Source organism: Lissotriton helveticus, chromosome 1_2 (assembly GCF_964261635.1).
Source record: "Lissotriton helveticus chromosome 1_2, aLisHel1.1, whole genome shotgun sequence".
NCBI classification, from domain to species: Eukaryota; Metazoa; Chordata; class Amphibia; order Caudata; family Salamandridae; genus Lissotriton; species Lissotriton helveticus.
Genome location: NC_136058.1, coordinates 139,044,655 through 139,060,723, shown reverse-complemented (window position 1 = coordinate 139,060,723; position 16,069 = coordinate 139,044,655).

Sequence of the window (16,069 nt, the reverse complement as noted above, 5' to 3'; positions counted from 1 at the left end):
CTTCCTAGTTCTTCTTAGGATTTCTCTATGATTCTGGCAATTTCAGTTGGTTGGTCCGCTATGTCTGTCTCTTTTAACCTTTGGCGGATCGCCACGTTTGCTGCTTCTCCCTTTATGTTGGCTAATAATATAGCCGAGACCTGCTTGAAGTCTTTCAGTAATTTCATACCAAGAGTTAAAGCGGGTTCTGGACCATATTCATCTTGAATTTGTTTTAGCACATCTGGTATTACTGACATGGATGGTACACCATGTGTTTTCGTGTATATGGAAGCAAAGACTGTACCCCAAGTGTCACAGTCCTCCACGTGTGGTGCGATTCCCATTGGAAGACAGATAGTCAGAATCCTGTGTTTATCTACAGGGGTGGTGTCTGGAAACACCGCCTCTATTTGAGCGATTTTTTGTGCTAGCCAGAAAGGTATTTGTTCCCGTTTTGTGGGTACTTTACCTAGACAGGACTGTATGTTCTGTGGTGTAATTTTATTTATGTTACCCTGATGAGGGGTCAGCTGTGGAATTTTACTTGCTGGTTGGATTGTTGAAGTCCGCATTACATATTGGACTAATTGTCTATGTATTTTGATTAGTTGTTTTAGCTGTATTAGAAGCTCTGCAGCAGACATTTCTTCAATGTCTGGATGTGGTGTATAACCGGCTAGGACCGGCCACGTTGCTCCTGGTCTACCTAGTGGACCGAGCCTGGTGATGTGATTATTATGTTTTAGGGCGCCATCAAACAAGAGCAGGTGCTCTTGGAATTTGAGTGGTACTTCTACCTCCTCGAAAGGAGTGTAGGTATCCGGTGGTTCCTCTATTTTATAATAGTGGAACTCTTTTGTTACAGCGTTCGCTGCTGGAAAGTTCATCCATGAATAGAATACCTCTGTCTGCCGATATTCGTGTGCCTCAATTACGAATATGACTGTACCACCTCTCGATGTCAGTCCATTTTCTATAAGTTTTAAAGTTATAGATTTTCTTATGTTGACCGGGATGAGTTTTATATCCGGGTCATTTTGTAGCAGAGTATTATCAGCTGCTAGGAGTTCAGCTGCTAGTCTAGCTGTCTCCCTTTCATCATCACTGTCTACCATTTTACCGACAGGAAGGTTATTCTGTTTGTTTGCAGATCAGGTTTCTATGGAAACAAAGATTAGATGCACAATATTTTGGAACAGTGTATCCTTCAACGTTGACTAAACCAAGAACCATACATAGGAGTCTCCTCCTGCGAGGTTTGGCGGATATGACCTTTCACCCACTCCAGACGTCTTTGGAGTATTATGGGAAAAAAGGGGTTCTGTGTGAAAAAGCACGACTGAGTTACTCTAATGTCTTGCGTTAGTTTTATCGCCTATCCAAACGTTTGGGCGCCATGTAGTGTAGTTCCTATTATCCCAATAGGCTCTGCGCATTGGAATAATATGTTCAATAGTATAGACCTAGGGCAGAGGTTAACTAGGTCTTCTACTGACGATATTAGACTTAAAGTTTTTGGTTTTGCCAGCTAGCTCAGAGTTCACTAGAAACGTTCTCGAATAGACAAGGAGGAGTTTAACTTCCCTGGATAGACAAGAAGGGATTTAGTTTCTGACAACCATAGAACATGACAACTTTGCTCTCCCCCAATCAAAAGTGTATCTCTAGAGTCGTGTGAAAACAAAAGACAACTTATTTTGCTCAGTCAGTACGTGCATTCTTAGTTTCACCAGTTTGTAGAGAAAAGGAAGAGACGGGCGTGTTCAATAAAAGATGGTATTTATTGATCAGTCTCTTTTCTCGTACAAGAGAAATGAATCGATATTCTAGCGATACTTATGGTTAAGTAAAGTGCATACAATAAAAGCAGAAGTATAAAATAATACTGCAGAAGCATTGATATGGTTTCTAAGCCATATGATATTTAAAATCGATAAAATAGATATATACATATATACATTGACTAATCGTACTCAACTGGTGCTTCTAACCACGCCTACCCCAGTGTACCTGACCTAAGCCTAATACGTGGGCGGGAGTAGATAAGTAGCAGTTTAAGTTAAGTTTGTTTTGCCAAGTGACTGACTCAAGAATTCTCTGCAAGGGGTTGTTCAGTTCTGTACCTGAGATCTAGAATGGTTGAGGGCTGGTATCTCTCTTCTCTGGTCTTGATATTCCAGCTGCCTGCGAGGGCTGCTTGGAAGCGCCGGAGCTGGATTTCTCGGCAGGAGAAAACAGCGTCTCGATCTCAGCGCGTCAGGAAGGCGGGGCAGCGCGTGTGGGCTTCGCTCTCTGCTGGGCTCCTCAGCACGTCTCGCTGCTCCGATCACGTCACCACCGCGTGTGTTTGCTTAAGGCAATGTCGGTAATATTTATACCTGTAAGGTGTCGAGATTGACGTAAGGATGGACATGGATACGTCAATAAGGATGTCATACGAACGGGCTTGTTCGCACATTCTTTTGCTGAAGTTCTCGGTGAAATCAAAACAATGGCCGCAGGGATTTTCCCAGGTTGTCATAGGTTTGATTTGTTTTGAGAACTCCGTATGCCTTATCAGGGGTTGGAGGAATAGTGCTTGTCTAATTAGATGGCATGCGTTATTACCTAATCAGATAACACGTTTCTGTGCCGTGGTGTGGCTTAATCAGATAACGTTTTTTTGCACCGTGGGTCGGCTGCTAGTTAAGTATTAACCAGAACAGGGTCAGGAATAGGGGAATCGATACAGAACCTATAGGAATACATCACAATCTTGTAGAACATCAGAGGGATGAGATTTAAGATACATTCCTACCTCAGATGAAGAGGGGCACATGTGGTATTTCATCAAGAAACACAAATTATGAACACTGAAATTGTTAAGCTGTAATGTAGATGAAGATGTCAATTATTTGCCACTGGGTATTCCTCATATGCAAGAGAGGCAGTAATTTGAATGAGACCTGGTACCCCTTTGGTTTGTCCTTGTAAAAGGGAGGCTAGATGATATAAAGGTTGTGTTAAGTAGAGTATATTCACCTCATTCGAACTAGACACCATTCCACTCTAGATTCTTGGGCCACCTAGCCTCAAACACTGAATTGCTTGGTGGGAAGGCTTTAATATTCGATTCATTCTCTAATGTATGACCTATATAGCTGTGTGGATGGTATATTGTGTAAAAGCTTACTATAACTCTCAATACTACACTCTATATACCTGGTTCACCCTTGATGTTGGGTGTAAAATGGGGTAGACAACCATTTGTTGTTGTATGGAGTAAACAACACACAGCAGTACCCAGTTGAAACTCCATGTTACAAAATAACTTGTTCAGATAATCTGTAGGCAAACAAAAACGATTTTCTTCCTAGGAAAGAAAGGCATGGCCTCCTGCCCCTTAGTGCAGTGGGAGGCCCTCAAGGTGGGGTTTACTGGACATTGTGTTAAGGAAGTGGGAACCAGGAAAATGCTTGAACCTGACCTGGCATCACTTGATCGCAGAATACACCACTTTGGAAAGTTGATAATGCAAGATTTTAAACAAAATTACATTACTATGAGAAAGAAATACGTTAAAATACTAGAGCGGTTCTGAAGAATACTCTATACTGACTATATAACCAGAGCACACAATGAAGCAGACAGACCTGGGAGATTACTGGCCTAGATACTCTGCTCTAAACAGAGGAAGGTACAAGTTTTACAGATCAGAGGGTAAACAGAGGAATAGCCCAAAACTTCATTTCTGGCCCACTACACCATCTATATAGTGACTTGAAGATGGTTACTGCCAAAAGAATTACAGCCTACTCGGGCAGAGCAAATTCAGCCCATGTCTCACACATTGCATTTGCGCACTTGACTGGCCATGTAACAGAAGACGAGATTAAGAATGACCTAAAAAAAATGGCACATGGGAAAGTCCCATGGTAGGGTGACCTGCCAATATAATTTTACTAAATTCACACAGACATTCTGACACCAAAAGTGGTGCAAATATATGCCTAAGCATTAGACGCGGGTCAAATCCTGGGCTCAAATAGGGAAGCTCTGATTGCCTCCCTCCCTATCTAAACCAACACAGGGATCCTCTGAAATTAGGTTCTTACCATTAATTGTCTCTCCTTAACACTGACTATAAGATACTTAGCATGATACTGGGTAACAGACTCTACCAAATGCTTCCCACATTAGTGCACAAAGGCCAAAATGTGGTCATCCCTGGATGTTGTACATCATTGAATGAATACAAGGTACATTTTCAGGTACTACTAGAACAAATACCACATGAATTCAATGGTACATTGATGGTATCAATTGACCTAGAAAAGGCTTTTGATACTCTAAGCTGGACTTATCTGTTTAAACTAAGTGGAAGATAACGTTGAATCATCACTCTAGTATTTTCCCAGGTGGAGTTATGAACTAATACTTTCAACAAAATCTAGACCTTTTACTGGAGAATGCAGTTTTATCTCTACTTTGACAACAGCTTTTGCATAATTTTTCCATGTGAGCACATACTATTCACCACTTGCATTATGGCACACGTTAACATATTTAGGGGCTTATTCTAAAAGGGTAATGGTTACAGCCATATTTATATTTTTTATGCTTGCTAGTAATTTGCAAAGAGATTCCTGGTAGACATAAAGGCTTCTACCAGGGTGAAGATGTCTGTGAGATGGAAATTGGGGTCACCAAGGATGGCTTGACTCGCCTATTTCCTTTCCACCCTGGCAATGGATAGAGATTCAAAGAAAATGGCTGCAGTAATTCCCCTTCTAGAAAGGGGCATGATTCACCTTTAGATTTGTGGGGGGGGGGGTTGAGGGACTGGTGAGGGACTTGAAAACATTTTATTAATTTAGTTTACACAGGGCATCCTATTTCTCCTGTGTGAATTTATCAGCAATGCACAACCCACAGAAATAGAAACCTGGAATTCTGCACCTGGGAATGTTGGTGAATAGATAAATGTTGTAAAACTGTTTTTAGGAGGAGGCAGAGATCTTTACCAATATTTTTCTGACATTCTTTGTGAATAGCCCACTAGGCATCTAGCTCTGTGAGCTTACAAGGCACACGTTTGGAGTGAGCAAAGGCAATTTGATGTTCTGTCACTGCTGTGCTTTTCATCTGAAGTTCAGCCAGAGAGCATTCATGCTCCCTGAAGCCATATGTGTTTGTCATATGTGAAAGTAGAATAAATACACCCTAAAATCCACGTATGATATTTAACACCCACAGCACTGGTATAATTCTTGTGCCATCTACTATGGCCGTATAGGAAAGCAAAATACGCAATTTAGATGAAACCAATACCCAGAACATGGTGTGCAGCAAAACAAAGGTACTATACCACTGTTTAGAAGTGTCTTAGCACAACAAATCCTAAAACCACCAAAATGGCACAGGAAAATGTAGGGTACCATGACAAAAATGATGTCCTTTCTTTCACCAAGTTTAATAGAGAGTCCGCATAAGTAAATGTGCCCTCTCACATTAAATGTTACACCTGTTGCATGCATGGTTTGAAAAAGGATTCCACTTTTCTGAAAGCAAAAGCAAAGACCAACAAAATCACCAATATAAAAAAAGTTAACCCACCATCCCTAAGTATGTTCACTACACTAGTGAGGCAGCAGAGGGGTTGGCAACCGCACTTTTAATGACATTCACACTTTTTTTAAGTTCAGAAAAAGTTTATTAGGACAAAAGAATTACAACAATGTGCAGAATATAAAAACAATGAAGGCAGTAGGTTCATATACAATGTAACAAGTGGGTTTAGAAAATAAAGAGAGTATAAACATAACAAATAAGAAATGCAAATACAATCAAAAATAGTGATAACATAAGCAATATTATACAAAAGAAGGTATAAATAGAAATATAAATTAACACAAAGGAAGTCATGGAGGTTTAGTAACTTCTTGCTGCAGAGGTTTAGGGGTAGTAAAGCATCTAGCATGAGCGTCAATGAATAAAATGACCGGAGCCCATAAATCAGAGCGCTTGGATGCCAAATGTGATGGATATACAAATGTAGTGTCTAGCCGGTGATTGTAACAGACCGCATACCACCATGCTTGATATGAAAGCTTGGTGAAATCCTTCCAGTTTCTCATTATTTGCTGGAAGGCTACTGCTATTAGGAGGTCAATTATTTTGACATTAAAGTTAGAATGTTCCCAGATGGAGGATACGCTACCTAAAAAAAATATGTAATGTAGAAAAGGGATGAGTGGACTGAAAAATCAAGTTTAGTTGATTCCACACCTTTTCCCAAAAAGGGCTAACAAATTTACAATTAAAGAATAGATGGAATAAATCAGCATGTTGGGCCGAACAGGACCAGCATTCATGTGAGACATCAGCGTGGAATGAGTGGAGAGTAAGAGGGGAGAATAGAAGTCTATTATATATAAAGAAGAGCGTTTGCGTCGTGTTTGGCATTCGCACTTTTAATGTGCACATTGACTTGGAGGAACAGCAATCACAGGAGAATGTTTAGAAGCTTAAAAAAGCCTTTAAAGGTCAACAAAATCATTTATTAGAATGAAATACTTCTAGATCTGCTTGTGTGTACTGCGGAGAAAGTAAATGAAGTGTTTGCTGATGTTTAAAGCTACACCACGATGGACCGCTCCCTTCAATATGAAGTGCCGGGCATCACCCTGACTGCTCCAATGCAGAAAAACACACAAACGTGATGACAAATTTTCTCATAGGGCATATTTTGACTGAAATGATAGAAGGCAGCTAAAGAATTTGTGGTTCCGGAAATGAGAACATTTTAATGAACTATGAATAAGAGGAACAACAAACATTAGCAAACCAAACTACCATTAATGTGCTTTGCCCTGCTTGCCATATCTAAGTTTCCCAAATGTATTTAAGATTTGATTTTTGTCATTCCTGAGACCTACACAGTGCAATAACAGTACATGGTAAAGCCAAGAGGTCTGGCTTTAATGTGCCGCACCCAGCTCTCACACACAGAAAACCCATGCTGGAATAAAAATCATACTTCCGCATTGTTTTACGTAGTTAGTATTCGCGGCACCATTTTGTGTACAGACACCACTTTGTATTATGATCAAAACCAATTTTTTGCTACTTCTGAGAAATGGCCTTCTCTAAGTTATGTTTCTTAGGAAGTTGAGTTTTGCTACACTAACGAAAGCACTGTTCTTATTAGCGCATACCTTTTCTTTTAGATGTAAGCCTTCTCCCGCTTGTCTAGTGGCGGGCACGGACAGAATGACCTTGACTGGTAGATAGTGTGTGCCCGGCCCCAGAATCAAAACTTACTTCATTGTAATTTATGGTCCAGCTACTTCTCTCTGCAAAATTCCATTATGGCCGTGCTTACATTGGTTTTGAAATATACATAATGTATTGTTATGCTTGCTGATGTCAGTCCCTCTGCAGCACTCCCATCGACTGGGCAGACAGGGCTCCGCTCTGAGTGTACTTTGAATAAACTTTTATTGGTTTGTATTCTCTACTGTTTGACCGACTCCTCATTTGGTATGGAAGGCGGAGACATGGTCATGAGTGACCCTAATCGAGCAACTTGCTTTACCCATAAGGAGCTAACACAGGCACATCCATTCCAGTGCACTCACACAGGCACAATGCTCAGACTGGGATGTATGACGTTACAACGCATACCTTTACAACGAAATTTTTACAACGCAAAAACTTTTACAACGCATGTATTTACAACGCCTGTTTTTACAACGCAGGTACCTTTACAACGCATACCATTACAACGTAAGTATTGGTAAGTATATATTAATTTTTTTAATTTAAATTAATTGAAATTAATATAATATAATTTAATTTAATTTAATTTAATTTAATTTAATTTCATTTCATTTCATTTCATTTCATTAATTTAATTTAAATTTAATTTTATTGTATTTTTACCCTGTACCCCTGTACCCCAAAAACCCCAAACTGACCCTGAACCCTAAAAATACCCCTGTACCCCAAAAACCCAAAACTGACCCTAAACCCTAAAAATACCCCTGTACCCCAAAAACCCCAAACTGACCCTGAACCCTAAAAATACCCTTTTACCCAAAAACCCAAAACTGACCCTGAACCCTAAAAATACCCTTTTACCCAAAAACCCAAAACTGACCCTGAACCCTAAAAGTACCCCTTTACCCAAAAACCCAAAACTGACCCTTACCCAAAAACCCAAAACTGACCCTGAACCCTAAAAATACCCTTTTACCCAAAAACCCAAAACTGACCCTAAACCCTAAAAATACCCCTTAAAAAAACCAAACATATAACATTTTAAATATAAATATATACTTACCAATACTTACGTTGTAATAGTATGCGTTGTAAAGGTACTTGCGTTGTAAAAACATGCGTTGTAAATACATGCTTTGTAATGGTTTTTGCGTTGTAAAAGTTTCGTTGTAATGGTAGTGCGTTGTAAAAGTTGCGTTGTAAAGGTTGTTTCCCTCAGACTGCAATCACAGTAGACAGTCATAGTGCACTCATGCAAGTACACCACTCACCTGCACTCACACAAACACACTGCTCACCTGCACTTAGATAGGCACACAGCTCAACCTGCACTCACAATACACACCAAAGCCATGCACTCAGGTACGTTAGTCACCCTTAAATCAAACAGATAACATGTTCAACTTCACACACACTTACAGGAACATCACTCACCAGTAAACTCATACAGTCACTTCATCGTGCGCTCAGTCACATTGCTCACCCTGCGATTACAGAGGCACACTAGTCACAGTAACCTAAAAGGCACCCTCACCCTGGACTCATATGAGCACAACCCTCACCCTGAAGGCACACAGTCAAGCCCCTCAAAAACACTACACTCGCCTTGCATTCACACATGCATAACACCCACCTGGCACTCAGATAGGCCGCTGGTTACTGTACTCTCACACATGCATAGTATCTTCATAACTCACGCCTCTCACTCTGCATTCAGAAACACACTCAATCCCAGAGCTCAGAAACATCACTGACACATGCTATCCACTCACCATCAATCAAAGAGGCATGCTGCTCATTTGCTTATACAGAGAGTCCCCTCAACCTGCATTCACAGTACACACTGTGGTGGTGTGTCACAGGCTCAAAGGCCAGATACAAGGTAATGAAGTAGCACCCACACTCAGGGCATACAGTGTGGGTCTCGTGTGCATTTATTGATAACCTCAGACTGAGCCCAGCCTCAGGGCCGGTCACCCCCTCGCACCGTGCACTCTCCTCTGGAGTGAGCTCAGGCTGCCCCCCCTTGCCGCCAGTGCCGCCGCTGCCAGCAGCTGTGTTCCTGGGCACCGCTGATCGGTGCTCTTGCCCCGCCAGCGCCGCGTTTGGAGTAGGTGTCCCATTGTCTGTTGTGTAACATTGCCCCTTGTTTCTTTCCTGTGCCCCGTATAGTTTAAGTGTTTATCTTCTGTATTGTTTGTTCCCCTCCTGTCGCTCCCGGCCCCTGCCGCGCTTCCCGCCACCTCCCCGCTCCCCGCCGCTGCCCCCTGCGGCCCCGCCCCCTTCCCTCTTCAGCCCTTCCCATTCGCCGCCCTGCTCCCGCCTCCCAGCTGCTCCTCCCTCGCTCCGCCCCCCCCACTCTCCACTTATGGCAGAGTGGCAAACGCGCAGCGGTGACGCGCAGCGGGCGCGCCGATTGTGCGCCGAAGGCATGCCAAAGGTAAGCCCGTCTGCGCCCGTCCGCGCCTGGACCGCGCCCAGTGCCAGGACCCCTGGCCCCCACCGACTGAAGCCGACCCGGCGAATCTACAACGGCACCGAACTCAACGCACTCAACACCGGCAGGACCCCGGGCTGCTACCGAGCCACACCGAGACGCACCCACGGACCCTTCTGCTGCCACTCCTGCAAGTTCACCTGCAACCGGACCCAAGCCACACCAGCACCCACCAAGCCGAACACCAACAGCACCCACCTGAAGTGCATCCTGCTCAACACCCGCTCCGTCCACAGACACGCCGTCGAGATCTGGAACCTGCTCGACACCACAGCCCCAGACGTCGCCTTCCTCACGGAAACCTGGATGAACGCCTCCTCAGCGCCCGACATTGCCATCGCCATCCCGGACGGCTACAAGATCATCCGGAGGGACCGCGTCAACCAGACAGGAGGAGGCATCGCCATCATCCACAGGAACACCATCCGCATCACGACCAACGCCGACGACACCCTCGCACCCGCCGAACACCTGCACTTCCAGATCCACATCAACCCCAAGACAACCCTCAGAGGCACTCTCATCTACAGACCCCCGGGACCACGCACACAATTCAGCGAAGACATCGCCGACTTCATCAGCCCGCACGCCCTCCTCTCCGCTGACTACATCCTCCTCGGGGACCTCATCTTCCACCTGGAGAACAACAACGACCGCAACACCACCACCCTGCTGGACAACCTCGCCAACCTCGGACTCAAGCAACTGGTGAACACCCCCACCCACTACGCCGGACACACACTCGACCCGATCTTCTCCTCCAGCAAGGACATCGCCTTCAGCCACGCCACGGGACTCCACTGGACGGACCACAGCTGCGTCCACTTCAGCTTCAGAAGGACCACGCTCCACCACTACCAGCTACAGGTTCCCCGCAGAAGCTGGAACAAGATCACAGCCGACCAGCTCGCGACCTCCCTGAGCAAGAAGCCTCCCACCAGCACAAGGAACCCTAGCCAAGCGGCCACCAACTTCACGAAATGGAACAGCGACTGCGCAGACGACCTCGCCCCTCTGAAAACCCAACCGAGCAGACCCAGCAGCAAGAAAGCCCCATGGTTTAACGACGAACTCAAGAGCTCCAAGAAGAACTGCAGAGCAATCGAGAAAACCTGGCGCAGAGACCCAACACCGGACAACATGACTGCCCTCAAGCTCGCCACCCGAAAACACCACCAACTGATCCACGCCACCAAGAAAACCGCATTCAAGGAACGACTGGACAACAACGCACACAACAGCAAGGAACTCTTCAACATCGTGAAAGAGCTCTCCAACCCCAACGCCGGAAACAACGACATCACCCCTTCGCAAGACCTCTGCAACTCCCTCGCCTCCTACTTCCACAACAAGATCGCGGACATCCACAACAGCTTCAGCACTCAACCGACGCACGCAACGACAGAACCACCATCCCCCACCACCACCCTCCGCGCCTGGACCCCGATCAGCATCGAAGACACCACCCGCACGATGAACTCCATCCACTCCGGGTCTCCGACAGAGCCCTGCCCTCACCACGTCTTCAACAAGGCCGACACTGTCATCGCACCCCACCTGCGGGACATCATCAACACCTCCTTCGACACCGCCACCTTCCCGGAGAGCTGGAAGCACGCCGAACTCAGCGCTCTACTCAAGAAACCATCAGCCGACCCCACCGACCTTAAGAACTACCGCCCCATCTCGCTGCTCCCGTTTCCGGCTAAAGTCATCGAGAAGACCGTCAACAAGCAACTGGCCGCCTTCCTCGAGACGAACGGCTCCCTCGACTTCTCGCAGTCTGGCTTCCGGGCCAACCACAGCACCGAGACCGCCCTGATCGCAGCTACCGATGACATCCGAGCCCTGCTCGACAACGGAGAAACGGCGGCCCTCATCCTCCTGGACCTCTCCGCGGCCTTCGACACCGTCTGCCACCGTACCCTAGTACAGCGCCTCAGCAACGTCGGAATCCAGGAGAAGGCACTGGAGTGGATCATCTCCTTCCTCGCCGGAAGGACACAGAGAGTCCGCCTCCCCCCGTTCAGATCGGAGGCCACCGAAGTCATCTGCGGCGTTCCTCAAGGCTTCTCGCTCAGCCCAACACTCTTCAACGTCTACATGAGCCCCCTCGCAGCCATCGCACGCCAGCACAACCTGAACATCATCTCCTACGCCGACGACACCCAGCTGATCCTCTCCCTCACCAACGACCCCGCCACCGCCAGAGCCAACCTACACGAAGGGATGACAGACGTAGCCAAATGGATGTCGAACAGCCGCCTGAAACTGAACTCGGACAAGACGGAAGTCCTCATCCTAGGATCCTAACCCTCCGCCTGGGACGACTCCTGGTGGCCCCCCGCCCTGGGCAGCGCACCCAAACCAACAGACCACGCACGCAACCTGGGCTTCATCCTGGACTCCTCCCTCTCCATGACCAGACAAGTCAACGCCGTCTCCTCGTCGTGCTTCAACATCCTGCGCATGCTACGCAAGATCTTCCGTTGGATCCCTTCCGAGACCAGGAAGACAGTCACCCAGGCCCTCGTCACCAGCCGTCTGGACTACGGCAACTCCCTCTACGCTGGAACCACAGCCAAACTCCAGAAGAGACTCCAGCGGATCCAGAAAACCTCAGCACGACTCATCCTGGACATCCCCCGCCGCAGCCACATCTCCGGACACCTGAGAGACCTGCACTGGCTCCCGGTCAACAAGAGAATCACCTTCCGGCTCCTCACCCACGCACACAAAGCCCTACACAACCAAGGCCCAGGATACCTCAACAGCCGCCTCAACTTCTACGCTCCCAAACGCCAGCTTCGATCGACCAGCCACGCCCTCGCCGCCGTCCCCCGCATCCGAAGAGCCACCACAGGAGGAAGGTCCTTCTCCTACCTGGCCGCCAAGACTTGGAACTCCCTTCCGACCCGCCTCCGCCTGACCCAAGACCACCTCGCCTTCAGGAAGCAGCTCAAGACCTGGCTGTTCGAGCAGTAGCGGACCCCCCCCCCCCCCCCCAGCGCCTTGAGACCCTCCGGGTGAGTAGCGCGCTATATAAATACTTTGATTGATTGATTGATTGAAGGGTTGTGTGCACTACATGTGGGTCGGAGGTCACGTGGCCAGGTGGCTCACTACAAACACCACTCACCCTGCATCCACGCTCAAGATGCCATTACACAAGCCCTCTGAAGGTAGGAGTCTATGTTGTTGCTACCAAGACCTTAGGTGACCTGTGGATATGACAGATCAAAAGGAGCAGCTGAGAGTTCTATTGAAGGTCAGTGGAGTATGAGAGGAGACACTGGCAGTATGAACATAGCAGAATGTCATAAAGGGGCTACGCCGGGTTAAAAAGGGAGCAAGAGAAAAAAGAAAAGTGAGGAGTCAATTGCAGTACTCCTGTACAATATTCCCCAGTGCTCTGATGATGCTCTGCTTTGTATTATGTATTGAATGCAATGTTTCATGAAATTCCAGATAGTTTACCTTCCTTAAATGCGAGATTCAAGGTGTTTTGCACGAGAATACAGTTCATGCTGCCTTTCTTTCCATTATAACCAATTACCTTTGACTTGTTCAACACTTTCAGTTAAAGGATCATAAAAGTGTGTTTTTGAAACTTTTACAAGGTCCTTCATTAAAACAGTTAAATGCCTCAATATCCCGTAAATCAGGTGTCCCATTGATCATGACACAAACTTATTGCATATCCTCGAAAATACTCGGCCATATAGAGACAGCTCCAACAAGGGTAAAGGAGAGTATATGAAGGGGGAGGGAATCAGCGTTGGTTATCTGGCTCTGCCCAGGGGTGGTGGAAGTACTTCTTGGAGTACAGCTACACTCTCACACTTATGTGGCACCCTTAAAGTAGATGTCACTTTTCGAAATGTTCGCATTGCTGCTTTGCCTTTAACTGGCAGTGTCTATTTAGACATCACTCTATCTACCTCAGCAACAATGCTAAATAAGTAACTTTTTACACCCTAAACCGTGCGCATGCTTCCCTCAATGTTCCCAAAGGAAGACAGCCCTAGCTCCTAGAAAGATCTGCTCCAAAGCACAGCTTGATGGCACATTAAGCGCGATGGCACATTAAGCGCCTGGGTTCTTTGCAATAGACGTCTGGCAGACGGTCTCTCTAATGCTCGTGAATCAACAGAACAAACCGTCTTTTTACCACTTTAGAGCAGTCCCTCTCTTAGTTTCCCAAGAAGAGAAAAGATCATATTCACAACAAATAGTCTGCGCAGACAATGAGCTTTTAGGACGAGGCTTCACTCACATAGTGAACCAGGGGTTTCTCATAAAATGTTCCTATGGTTTACTTGTGCCAGCTCCTGACCTAACATTTTCTAAATTATGAAAAATAGTGTCAAACAAATCTAATCCCTGAAGAATCAGAAAATGCAGTTGTTGGAAGCCATTTTTGGAGAGTATTAACATCTATTTTGCAATCCAAAAACAGCTGCATCTGTGGTCGTTGTTGCCAACTGCGCACAGACAGTTATTTTCTAGCAAGGCCTTTTTAAAGTAGGAAATTCAGAAATTGGGCTTCCACACGGAAAAATTGATACAGCCTTGATAGTTCTAGAAGTGTCAGGCACTGACGTTTTCAGGCACAGTCAGGCACTCATAGGGCAGAGTCAGGGGATAGCTGTTAGAGCGGTGTAAGTCACTAGTGGGCAGTGCCAGTCTTTTTATATTTTTCATATCACTATGGAAGGGTAGAGTCAAGCATAGTGCCATTATCGGCAACTCCCCCCCCCCCCCGCAGTCTGAGCATGCAAGAATCAAGAAATACACAAGGCAACTTTTGTTATGGGAAAATATTGCTGCAGGTTTATTCTGTACAAGAGTATGCAATATGTGGGTTATCTTACCGGCGATCCAAGGGCTGGCAGCTGTGCCAACCTATGCTGCCCCTGTCCGCCTGCTGAGCCAGCACTGTGGGACACCCCATCAGTGCTACCTTTGCTGATTCTCTTCCGGATCACGTGACACGTTGGTCTCTTCTACTCACGCCCTGTTCAGGGCGGAGCGTAGCAGGGCGAACCCCCAGTTGGTCAGGCCCCCAACTGCTCAAGTGACTAACGGGGTGCCGTCGCCCCTACTGTGCCGCGCAGAGGTACCCCTACTGTACCGGTCTGCCACAGAGGTACTCTTACTGTACCGGTCTGCTTTAAGATCGCCCTGTAACTCCACCTGCAACACAAATGGAAAACATTAATACATTCAGAGTACCCTGTCCACCAGCCAACCCCCCGGGTAAGAGGTGGGGTGGGAGACGGTGTGCCTGGTGAAAAGAGACCACCAGGAGGGGCCGGGGAGGCTTATATGCCTTCCCCCCACCTGGCTCACCCGAAGGACGCCACAGTGGCGACCTGGCTAGAGGGCTCCTACATGAGTCCACACGACTAGAGCGCCATTATCAGCAACTTCCTCCCCCAGTCTGAGCATGCAAGAATGAATAAATACACAAGACAACTTTTGGTGTGGGAAAATATTGCTGCAGGTTTATTCCATACAAGAGTATGCAATATGTGGGTTATCATACGGGCGATCCAAGGGCGGGCAGGTGTGCCAACCTATGCTGTCCCCGCCCGCCTGGTGAGCCAGCACTGTGGGACACCCTGTCAGTGCTATCTTTGCTGATCCTCTTCCGGATCATGTGACACGTTGGTCTCTTCTACTCACGCCCTTTTCAGGGCAGAGCGTAGCAGGGCAAACCCCCGGTTGGTCAGGCCCCCAACCGCCGGAAGGACTAACGGGGTGCCGTTGCGCTTTATCAGGAACCTGCCCTGAGGCTCCTGGTCTTTAACTCTGGCACCCCTACTGTGCCGCGCAGAGGTACCCTTACTGTACCGGTCTGCTTCCAGATCGCCCTGTAACTCCCCCATAGCTCTGGAGGTGTCCCCGATCGCCGCCAGAGCCCGCCACCAAAACAGCTCATTTCCGACCTGCAACCTGCTTTCTAGGGCCTCGTGCATGTCCAGTGGAAAGTGTCCATGCTCACCTGTGACAAATGCGCCCCATGTTTGTCAACCTAACCTAGGCGTACGCCTGGATGGCAATGGTGAGAAAGAACCCCATATTTAGCAAATTAGCCTTTAGCATTTGCCTGAATCAGCTCATGTCTGATGAAACTCAGGCCACTCTGGTCTGCGAACTTAGGCCATCAATAGTTCCATCTTAAAGGATGTTCAACGGCCTCCTCTGACTTAGCTCCGAACTCTGCGGGAGATCATCTCGGACCACCAGAGCTCATAATGACCCATGTAGTTGCTGATCTCACCAAAACAGCGCATTTCTCACCTGCAACCGCTCATTTCCAGGCCA